Source organism: Micrasema longulum, unplaced genomic scaffold, assembly GCF_059751315.1.
Source record: "Micrasema longulum isolate JH-2025_06_02 unplaced genomic scaffold, ASM5975131v1 h1tg001015l, whole genome shotgun sequence".
NCBI lineage: Eukaryota > Metazoa > Arthropoda > Insecta > Trichoptera > Brachycentridae > Micrasema > Micrasema longulum.
In genome coordinates, this window is record NW_028278203.1 from 288,780 (window position 1) to 301,462 (window position 12,683).

Sequence of the window (12,683 nt, forward strand, 5' to 3'; positions counted from 1 at the left end):
CAATAGAGTTCTTGAACTTTTTTTTTGTATTGTGTTATTTACAGCTTGGAAACGATTACTTTTTTTCATATAAAGATTTTTTTCAAACTCTTGATTAAAAAAAAGTGCTAGAGTTTTTTACCCCCAGGAAATTGCAACTTTAAAAGTTGTTACTTTTCTAATATGATATATTTACAAAAATATATTTGAAAAAAACACAAAAATATTTAAAAAATAAAAACTTACACCACCACCTACCCCCGCTATAATAATTTTAATATTAAGGTTTGTAAAGAAGCAGTAATTTTACACAACCAAACGGGTGTCAGCTCTACGCAAAACTGATCCCCAGGAGAAATTTTTTGGAACTTAATACTTCAAAATGGCTTAAATTACTCAAAAACGTCCAAATATGTACTGACATTGATTAGTTACATCAAATACATTATCATATTAGAGATATATGACTTATTCTACACGTGAACAAATTTTTACCGTCAGGGAGCAAAGGGTCAAAACCAATTTTTAACATTCATTCTGTCACAAATCTAACCTAGGACCTCAAGCATGGAAGGTGAACACGCCAACCACTACATTACGAGGCGGACCAATTCCCACTTGCTTTCCGTTTACAGGATTTTTTCACGATACATACTTTTTTATTAGTACATATTAAGTGAACACTTTTCGTTCATACAAGTCAGAAATAAAAGTAACACAATTTTTAAAAATCGAAAAGGTCTGACTAGACCGTATCGTTCATCGAAAATACACATTTTCCCTCCAAAAATACTTATATCAATGTGAAAATGTACGTTCTATAGGTTAAATCGTTAGTTTCGCGCTCTACCACGAACACAGCCAAGGTCCGGGTACGAACTCCACCCTAAAACGATCGATTTTTATTTTCGAGCGCATTTATTTTTACTTAACTATTTAAAGAAATGACTTTAATTTAAAATACAGTGCATAAAATAAGAAATCAAAACAAGTTAACCATAACAGTAATAAAATACATATTTTATTTAGGATGCAATTGAATTATTATCGAAATGTAAAAAATAATTAAATTTAAGCGAATTTATAAATATATTATCGGAGTCATTAAAATTTTATCACCGAATTAATAATAAATATCTGTACCTTAAGGATAAACCGCACCGTATCTGATTCCACGTTACTCATCCTTTAATATGTACAACATAATGTACTTTTTTAAAGTTGATATGTGCAAGCCTTATCGCCCAATTAAAAAACAGCTGCTATTTTTAATTAGTCAGGTTTTTTATGCATAAATTTTCGTTTTTTAGTACGAAATTTTGACCGAATCTTTTTTTGGCCAGTCTGTTTTTTGGTTGGCTGGAAGATATTGCTTTTATCAATAAGTCCGCTAGAGTACTTATTCTCAGTACTTGAAGTTAAAAAAAAACTACGAGAGTTACATTGAATGAAATATTCGAGAAACAAGATATTGTAATTTTGCCATTTCCAAAACATTTAAACTTTTTAACCAAATGAGAAAATTTGAATCTATAAAGAACTTTCAATGTAAAATTATGATTTCTTTTGATAATAATAAGACATTTATCGGCCTCGTGATGTAATGGTCAGCGCATTTGCCTACCATGCAAGAGGTCTCGGGTTCGATTCCCGACATGGTTGAAATGAAATATTATTTATAGGGGTGTTTTTACTCTAGAATATTTCATAGTCCCTAGACTGGTACCTGAAGCGTAAGACTGATCACCTTACCTTCATGTAACTAGGTCGACTACCGGTTAAACATTAACTTCTCTAACCATACTGAAAGTATGCAGTACCATGGAATAAACTCTCTTAAAAATCGATAAATAATGTTGGACCAGTTACTTTTATACAAATTATGAAATAATAAAATTGATTATCCTAACCTACTTGAAAAGCATCCATTCCGTGTGCCATCTGGACCGACAAGACGAAATATTTTGTTTTACACAGAACACGCGTCAACAAAATATTTGAAATAATCGACAATACCTAGAATATGCGACCAATATAACAATAGATTTACCGAGGCTGATGTTTTTTGTGACAATGTATGTAAATTTAGGTCAAAAATCATAGGAATTTTTAGGGAAACAGATATTTAACTTTGTTATTATGTACATATTTTTTCATTTCTTTTCTTCAACATAATTTTAATTATTGTATTAAGTTCAAACAATGTTTTTGGTGTGTGCATGAGTGTCCTACACTAATACACAAAGAAATTGTCAATACTTATGTACATATTGTTTGTTTACCCAATAAAATAAATAAATGAGGAATAAAAATGAGCAAACGCCCCGAATCAGCAGATGAAAGTTAATACGGGAAGATACTGGAAGAAATTATAAGAAAATGGACCTTTTGCATTATTCGCGTGAAACTGAAACACCTCTGATTGAAATTAACCTTATAAATGTTCCGTTTAAATAAAACAGTTAGATTAAAATATTTTGCAAAATTCGCTCCGATTCATTCTGTCTTGCGTTAGTATTGCATTCTTAAAGCGATTTGTATGTAAACTTGTGCAAAATCCTCATAAAGCCAGCGGAAAGCTTCCGGTGCGGTTTTATAAACACATCGCCCGCTTCTTCAATGGGGAATTATTTTGGGCGGGATAATGATTCCTTTCCCCTCCGCCTCAGCTCCCGCCCCGCCCCGCCCATCGACGTCCCCCGCTTCCGCCCCCGCCCCCTTTGCGTTCCGCGCTTCCGCCCTCGCCCCTTTGCACCCCGCTTCCGCCAGCGCTCCCGCCCCCGCCCGACACACCCGCCCTCGCCATCGCATTAGGCGCTAAGAGTGCTCATTTACGTCTGAATTTTATTCTACGTGTTGAATAATGAATATGGTTATTCTTTTTGTACGAAAATGTGCGATTTTCGCACAGTTTTTAGTATTTTTCTCTGTAAATTGTCCATTTCGTGGTGTAATGGTCAGCACGTGGAGCTGTGCTTTCTTGTGCATTAAAATATTCCGGTCGCAATTTAACAATAAGATTAAGTTTCATCACATAAATACCCGTAACTGTTGATAAATTTAATCTAAAAAAAATTGGCCCACATGTCAGGTAATCGGCATTTACCATATTTTAACAGATGAAATCACAATTCTATTGGTTGTCAATCCACAATAATAATAATAATAATCATGTTTAATTGGTAAAAATAACAATTACTTAATCTAATACATACACACTTAGGTAATAGATTTCTCTGGATCATGTCTAGTCTGCCTAACTAGGTACAACCTGTTTAGGTACAACAACAAAATAAACAATAACATTAATACCTACTAGTTAATTTATTTTACACTTATTTTTTTTCAGTTAAAACCTTTATTAGCATAAAAAAAACAATACACACAATAAAAAAAATTGAACACTTAAGGTTGTTTTACAATATTTATTTATACCATTTATTATTTAAGACTTATATCGGCCTCTTGGTGTAATGGTCAGCGCGTTTGTCTACCATGCAAGAGGTCTCGGGTTCGATTCCCAACATGGTTGATATGAAATATTTATTTAAAAGGGTGTTTTTACACTGGAATATTTCATAGTCCCTGAAGCGTAAGACTGATCATCTTGCCTTCATTGAACAAAAATGATCAAGACATGGTGCGATTAGTGTACCAATGCAGTGCCCTATGCACCATTAGGTGCGGAAAGGGAATGATGATGATTATTTAAGAATGTTTTTGAGTAAATTTTCCTATTTTTCTCGACCTTAACCAACTAACCAAGCTAATAAACAAATACTCTTTACAAAAATAACTACTGACTACATATCTAATTTCTGTTGTTTTTCCTTATAATAAATACATTTTTTTAATCCTCCGTCCCATCTTAAGAGGTTCTCCATCTCTAATAAAACATAAACAAATACAGTTTAAACATATAATAAATTAGCATTACATTCGTTAAAAAAAAAATATTATGTATAAAACACGCCTGAAAATTTATTTAAAATTTATAGATTTATTGAACTAGTTTTTTTTTTTTAAATTTTGATTTTTGCTAATCCTTTCATCAAAGATTAGCGTTGAAAATATTTATCTTTTTCTTCCTAATCTGTATTGATTAATTACTTTATGTGAAACGGGAAATTCCCCAATGAGGAAGTTCGGTGGTTTTTTTATTTTTTTATTTGTTAACAGACCATAAAACTAATCCAAATTATTTTTTAAATTATTTTTAAGTGTGGTATTATCATTGCTATGATTTTTCAAAGTTTTGCAATTTTGAAATTACTCCGCCTGAGACGTCACTAATTGTCGTCGGTGAGTTGTTCTGACTGGTGAGTTGGCTTCCCGGAAACCGGAAATCCTTTACGTCACTCTATCATTGGTTGATTCGGAAGAACTTTAGACGTAGTTCAAAGTAGTTCATTTTTTTTAAACATTTTTATTATTTCTTTCATACGTTTTCGAGATACTTCGCCGCACATTTTTTATATCGAATTTCCCGAATCACAACTCTTAGTTCAATTAATCTAAAAGCCTTATTTCATCCTTACAAATGCTACTCAATAACATATTTTTGAGCAGTAATTTTAAGTTACAAATTAAAACGTAATAAATTCAATAATATTATCAAATTAAGTCTTTAAAATAACTCGAGATAATGTCAAGGCAATGTCCCGCCAGTGTTGGCACAAACAATATACAGAGAAGTGCTTGATTTCATTATCTTTTTCAATCAATAAAATAAATACTAATTGCGTTTTCGTAAATCAATATCAAATAACTCGTAATCATAAAATAATAAAGAGGTTAAAAATATATACACAATTAAATAAAAATGTACAACCAAAAATGTCGTAATGAGAAATTCCACTGTTTTCTAAATTTTTTTTTCTATAAGCGTACTATTTAACTAAGCAAAAATATATGTTTTTTTTTGTGCGTTATTTACAAAGACATGATTTTTTAAAGTTACATTTATCAAATACCGCGCCAAATGACTGTAATCAGTGTGTCACTTTTCAGTAGTGACGTCATGAAACGGTTGGCGTTCTTACTTTCACTCACCTGACAAGAATCTATGGAATATTGCTTTGATTACTTTATTTAGTTGATCGTAATTTGCTCATTTCTATGTTATGGTTGTTTTTACGAACGTTTCGATTTAGAAAAACCTAGAAAGTTGACATAATCTCTGGTTTTTGCGTGCGTTTTTGAGATATTTCATCCTACTCCAAAATTTTTAAATATTCACGTGTACACGAAAACTTTTTTAAAATTTAATTCCGGGTTGGGCTGGAATTCCTCATTATGAAACTAAATAATAAAAAAAAAATAGATTACCAATGCGGAGTAAAAAAATATATTAAAACTACTGAGGATGTTCAGTGGTTTTTTTATTTGTTAATTGACTATCAAACTAAGCTAAATGAAAATATTTTTTTTTATGTATCGTGTTGTCAGCGCTACGATTTTTTAAAATCTTGTTATTTTGAAATTACTCCCCGTGTGACGTCAGGAACTCTCTTCGGTGAGTTCCGCTGATTGGTGAGTTGGTAAGTATAGTACGTTCTCAGTCGTTCTCACCATGTGTTTACTGCTACTCATGTCGCCATTTTATCTCTAACAGTTATTTTTTGTTAGTATATAAACTTTCTATCATAATTATCCTAAGGAATTTTCTACCTCAGTATCTTTGAAGGATGATTTCAGCAAATAACGTCCTACCAAGTACTATTTTTTTTATATTATTACAAAAGCTTGGAGTCTAGCGCTGTTTTTAAAATTACTCAGAAACTAAGAAAACACCTTTTAGGTTTCTTAATTTTAGGTTGAAAGTTCAAGTCTGACTCGCTTGAGCTTAAATTCGGCATTTTAGGTCAAAACTTTTGTAGCTTTCATTAATGTTACAAAGCTGATTATTTAATGCGTGGAAGTACAATTTATACGAAATGAGTTTCAAAAAAAAAAATCCGAACAAACTTTCCAGAGGTTTAAAAAAAAATACCGATCCGGTCGAACATTTTCAAAAACCCATTAAAAAAGTCATAACTCGAAAACTAAGCAAAATCCCAGAATATACATAGGGGTGATTCAGATACCCCTTAATACGAGGCACCTACATTTTACCTTTGGACGTCACTTCTCCGGCCTTTTGTATAACCAACCGGTCCAAAGGTAAGTATAAAAATTGAAAAATATTTTCGGACGTTGTCCAGTACTCGTATGTAGTTGAAATAACTCCGATAGACGAATCTCACATCAATAAAGGTTTCAGTTCTTGGACTTCACAAAAATCAACAGACGGAAGAATTGAAGAAATATGGATGTTTAAACGAAGGCCGAATGATGAATGTTACCTTAACCGGCCAATGACAGGTCATTAGCCCTGTAATGCGTAAAACTTCCATATCCCACTCTCACAAATTTTCTCCATCTAACCCTCCATTGCAATATGTTTATTTTAATTACTCCCCGGGGTGCTTGTCTACAAAAGTTAAGACAAACTCAAAAAATTGTTGATACTTAATCTTATACTAAATACTATTAGCTAAATTACAAGGAGCAAAAAAAGATACGAACGTATAATAATAAGAAAAATAAAAACAAATAACTTGAATTTTAATTTATTGGCAATGATACATAAGAGGATGCCCGGTCTGACTTTTCTTTATACGTATTTCCGTACTTTCTTCCTGGATAATGGCATTATAGCAGTAATTTTTGCCCATTTTTTAAAATGATTAATTGTCTTTATCAGGAGCTAGGACCATCCAAAAACTCTTAAAAACGCCTAGTTTTATCTGCTGTCTTCGGGTGTATTTTTCGAAAAAAGCAAAACGTACTGACACAGACAAACGTCTTTCTGATACTTTCTTTAAAAAAAAAACAAAATAGTTTCAGTTTTAGGGTGCGGAAAACGGGAATGCGAGAACTCGATAGGGTTGATCTTAGTTAGACATAATCAGTCCGGCGTGCAGTTGTCTGTTTCGCACGGTATTCGGGAAGGGATCTGCGAGAGAGAGACAGAAATACTGTGTTCAAATACTAGTTAATCAAACCGCTTTACTCCGCATATCCTCTCTAATTTTCCGGGGCATAAAAAACAACATCTACAAGAGCGTTATTACTAGATTTTCTCCGATTCGATTGTTTTGAAATCGAAGCCGGTTATGATTTATTCGATTGTTAACTTAAATCGGTTATCGCTAGTGTGTTATGAGTGTATTCTGTATACCAGGGGTCAACTACTGTCCGGTGTTCGAGCTATCTACCAATCATCATTTCCTATCCGCACCTATTACTTAGTTACTTAGTTACTTGCTCAGCCTTCGGCTTGAGTCCAGTGTTGTACAAAGGCCCCCATTTGGACCTCGCCAATTTCCGGTCAGCCGCCACCCATTGCCACGTTGGACCTGCAACTCTTCTGATGTCGTCGGACGATCGGGATTGGGGCCTCTCTACGCTCTGCGTCCTGTTCTAGGCCTCCATTCCATCACTTTTTTGTTCTTCTACCATCCGACATCCGAGAAACATCACCCGCCCAATTCCATTTTAACTCCTCTTTCCATCGCTCAATAATCGTAATGTCGTATGTAATCGTAATGTTTCCCCATATTTTAGCAAAATAATACAAATGCGTCGAACAATTTTTTTCTTCGGGTTTATTGGGATGCTACTAGATTCAGAATTTAATTTATTATTTGAGGGTATTCGATTTTAATTCTTAATTTTAACTTTTAATTTAAACTTTTAACTTAATTTTAATTTAAACCTTTAACTTAATTTTAATTTAAACTTTTAACTTAATTTTAATTTGATCTTTTAATTTTAATTTTAACTTTTGATTTTAATTTTAACTTTTGATTTCAACTCTTAATTTTTACTTATTTATATAAACATCTACTACCTGCATCTAATAAATTATTGTTGGTTGTGAATTTTTACAAAGAAATTTAAATGTTCATGGAAGCAGAGAGAGTGGAGTGGGAGTTATACAATGTCTTCTCCTTTTTATGTACTTTTTATTTTATATTCATATTTTTACTTTTTTAGAAATCAATTATTTTTCCCCTCTCCTCCTGCATTCATAATAAATTAGTGGGAAATCTGTAATTGGTCTTACTTTTTTTAATTGTTCTTTTGTACCTACCTTGTTTTATATAAAGACTGTATGATTTCCTTAATAAATAAATAAATAAATAGAAGTAAACTTAGAAATCTCCACCAGAGACGGAAAATTATTTATAGATGCCAAAATAAACTATACATAGAAACCTACCTACCTAAATAATAGCGTAAGTCAAAACCATCTCTACATCTTGAAAAACAGATTTCATTTATACTACTTGACTCCGCAAACTAAGCAATTTTCATTGAGTTAGTGAAGTATGATTATAAATCACACACAAAGTCTTTTAATTGAGATTCTAAGTTTGCTTCTAATAGCCTAATATATATTGTAATGTAAAACCAAATAATTCACATCTGCCCTGACAGGATTAGAGCTTTAGACCTCAAGGAGTCGAAAATACTCGTCTAAAGCACTAGTTCTATTTCACACTCAGTAAAGATGTACCGAATATGGAATAACTTAGGAATAAATTCGTACTAATTATATTCAAATTGTTTATTAAGTATAAAACATTGAAATCTTTGGGAACATAGTTATGTAACATAGAATATCATCGTTTTTTTTTTTTTAATACGCAAATGTCATCGCTTTGAACAAAAAGTGAAACAATAGAAATAACGTGAATAATAAGTGAATATGGAATTGTATTTTGATAAAGAGTGTGAATAAATAAATAAATAAATAAATAAACGTATTTCCAAAAAGTGTTCTTAATACGGAATACTCAGATTTTTGAATTTTTCTAGCAATAATCAGATATGAAATCGATATTATCGGACTCCGTATACTCAATATAGTACCGATTACGGCAGGCTTTGTACTGGATTCACTCCTTGCCTTTGATCTCGTGCCTTTTTAAAGTATCCCTTTTCTTTTGAAAGCCTTCCAGTTCTGTTTTATAAGGAGTCTGAAATCTAGGTTTCATTTGTGTTGTTCCCTTTTTCGTTTGTATATAGATACAATATAGAAAATACGAATAAATTAAGTTTTCCTACAATTCTATATTAGAAACAACGTCCCGTCCCTAATTTCAGAAATTACTTCCATTTTAGAGTCACCCAGATATCTCATATTATGAACGATATCAGAATAAACAAATGTATTCACAGAAAAAATCTACGGGAATTTAACTTCAAATCACTACGAAATTTAACTTCACGGGAATTTAACTTCAAATCACTACGAAAACATAAAAGTTATATTGTCGTAGAGTAAAAGTTTGATAACTTTCTGGAGAAAAAATACATTGAAAATTAACAAACAAACCATCACGCCTTTTCCTCGTAGGGGTAGGCAGACAGGATAGAACGCCATATCACTTTGTCTTTGCATACATACCTCGCTTCCTCTACATTCACATATCTTCTCATGCACGCACGCCAATTTATCCTACTCTTGAGATGTCTATCTTCAAGTGTTTGATGGACTTGATCGTGCCATGTATTTCTCGGTCTTCTTCGTTTTCTGCCTACATCAACATTCGCATCGTAGATCCTTTCAGCCGTTCTTTCGCTGTCCATTCGCACTACATGTCCTAAACCAACGCAGCACCCCTTTCACACATTTCACAGATTCCACATCAAATCGAAATGCCACAAAAACGTAATCACTGTCTCTGATGCTTGCGGTGAGTCTAGCATTCGAGCATGTTCTACGTAACATGTTTCGGTCGGTCGCGGTCGATGGGGATGTGAGTACGTTCTTGCTTAGTTTTTGAGAAACACAGTCATCTCATATTAGGGACGTATGCCATATTGGGTACATTTCCTCTACGATATTTTTCAACATTTCCGTAAGTTTAATAAAAAAAACAGTTTATTTATGCATGCAATATAACTAGACACCTAAAAAATCTTGAAAGTCTCCGTCTGTAAAAATTGCCTCGCTCGATCGACAGTCCTAACAGCTGCGATCAATCGGTTGGCCACCGCTGCTGTATGCGCCTTTACATTACTCAGAATTTTTCAGTTCAGACTAAGAACCTCAGAACTCAGACCGAATGTAGCGTCTATCGGGAATGGACCGTCCTTATTAGCGCCCAGCTGCACGAGCCGCCTGGGAATAAATATGAACAGTGGCCAGTAATCTAATTACACGCCACACTTCAATCAGTACTCGACACTAACTGTCTCTTCAGCGTGTATCGTGTCATTTTATTATCCGCTTGTTCTTTAAGTTATTTGTGAGCAAAATCACCGAAATTGGTGACAAAGTTTTATAATCTGTAAGATCTGTGCCTTTTCAGTGAATTTATTAAACAAAACTGTGCCTTTAAGTTGACTTGGTCGACTGTTATTTTGTGAAACTCCGTGATATAATTTAACATTATTTTGTTTTTGGCTCAACGTAAGGTTCTTTTCCAAAACATACTATTTCCAAATTTAAACTTTTTCAGGAATCTTCTTTTTTATTATTGACTGTTTGAAAAGTAAATCATAATAAGATCTAGATACAGTTCAGTTCACGGTGTTTATTATAGTAAATAATACAATTAAACAATTTGTCATGTTTACAAAAGAGTGGCAAAGATTTCAGATACAATTAAATAAATTAATTTGTTTGTAAACATTTTAGACACTGTCTATCCACACTAGGTATTTGTAAATACCCGTTCTGCTGAGAAAGGCCGAATTGACTTATTATTTATAAAATACAGCATTCATCTAGAATTTAAGTTATAGTCTTAATTTTTTTCTAAAGATAATAGAGAATTTTCAAAAAAGTCTAAATCAAAATGAAATAATATATAAAATATGAAACTGATAAAAATATAGAGAAAAAAAAATTAAAAAGGTGCAATCAGTTACTGATATAAAATAATAAAATTTATTGAAATAATATATGAAATTTGTTAAAATAAAAATTTTAAAAATACGAAACACTGACAAAAAAAATTATTGTCCGACAAAAACTCATATTTGATGCTCCAACTGCTTCCCATTTTTAAAGCCACTCTTTAGTACGAGTTTTGAATTTGTTTCTCGCTAAACACAATAACTTTAAAAAAGGATGATAGAGTGTTTTTGTTTCCTGAAAAAATTTGGACGGTCCACCACCTACAGCAATAAATATTTTTTTTAATCCTTTTTTTATTTTGATTATTTCCCAAAGTTGACTAATTCCTGGAAATAGTCAGTTTAATGAAAATATTTTTTTAAGTCCATATCGAAAATAGTTCGTTTCGACAAAGAACTGATATTTAAGCTACAAAATCACTCAAAATTAGTGTGCTTTGGATGAAAAATAATTTGTCAACATATTTTGCGTCCCTCAATCTACATGATACGACATTAAACTCGATTTTGTATCAATTGTTATATTGTTTAAATAAACTCGTATTGATGTGTGGAAGATAATATGATAAATTAAACAAGCTAATGACAGAAAATAAGCCCTGTAAATGCCTAGACATCCATATTTTCCAATAATTCGTCTCGATTAAGATAGTTTTCTATTTAAATAGTTACCGCTCATTTCAATTAGTCTTTTTAAAACTGTATTTTTAAAAAGGCTGCGCTTTATTTAGGTACTTCAATAATTCAACAATAGATCATTTAATCGGGTTGTGGCTTAGTCTCAAACCACTCGAATTTTATTAATTTGTATATTTAATTCAATAAACTCATTATGGCTTTGAAATTGGAAACAACGTGTAAATTAGTCGAACTGACAGATTTATTCTGTACAATCTGTACAAGATAAAAATCTCGATTTCAGATTTCAGTCCTCGAAAATTCAATTACCAAATTAAAAATATTTTCCATCGGGCCTTACTTATAAACTTGGCATAAAGTTACGCCTAGGAATAGTGGTAGAATAAGGATAGGAATACCATCCTTATTATATTGGTAGAATAATAATGGTATTCCCATCCTTATTTAACCAGGATGCCTAGGAGTAACTTTATACCAAAATGACTTGCCATTTATAATCAATTTTTCACCGTGACACATTTGAAATAATTTTTATATATAATCTCGTATCTGAGGTACGTTTTCGAAAGTAAGCTTAAGCTTTACGTAAAATTAAATTAAGTATGACAGGTGTTTTTTAAATGAAAATTTGATTTAAATATGCAGTTCTTTTGGCTTGCAAAAATCCGTTTATTTATATAATGTAAACTTATAAACATGCCTTAATTTTTTTTTAAAGAAAATAATCTATATCTGATTCTTTTTGCAGTGGTACAACGCACTTTCTCCCCCACGAAAAACCTTTTTTTGTCAGTAAACGAAATCAATAAAAAAGGAATTTTAATCGAATTTGACTCAACTAATTTCATCACCATAACCACATTGCAATTATTCATTGACATATTAATACATAGACATGCCCTGAACCCTCAAAAATGAGGACACTTAACTCATGTCCGAATGCTCAGTCATGCCCAACGCATCGACCTTCTTCTTCGACCTTCGTAAATGCCTACTTTTCGGATAAACATGATAAAAAGGATTGTGTAAAATTTCATAGGTAAATATTTTTTCGTGAGTGATTAACAAAGCTTAAACAATTTTTATTTTTTATAATTGATTTTTTTACATAAGGATTTTTTTGAACATCCATTTGACTCCCGTAGTTAATA

The 12,683-nt window shown here is 32.1% G+C and overlaps 1 protein-coding gene across 5 annotated transcripts in view; it reads left to right on the forward strand.

Annotated features, from left to right (window-relative positions):
* Dhit (regulator of G protein signaling double hit) overlaps window positions 1–12,683 on the forward strand; it is a 120,432-nt gene that overhangs the window by 88,686 nt on the left and 19,063 nt on the right. Inside the window, exons 1-2 of one of the 5 annotated variants that reach the window (XM_088232740.1) lie at window positions 10,117–10,322; window positions 10,494–10,576. The exons of 1 other annotated variant lie outside the window; for it this stretch is intronic. The gene's annotated coding sequence lies outside the window, so the exon portion shown is untranslated. Of the gene's footprint in view, window positions 1–10,090; window positions 10,445–10,493; window positions 10,577–12,683 lie in introns of those variants that run through there. 3 more of the 5 variants (XM_088232738.1, XM_088232739.1, XM_088232742.1) reach the window with 3 other exon arrangements.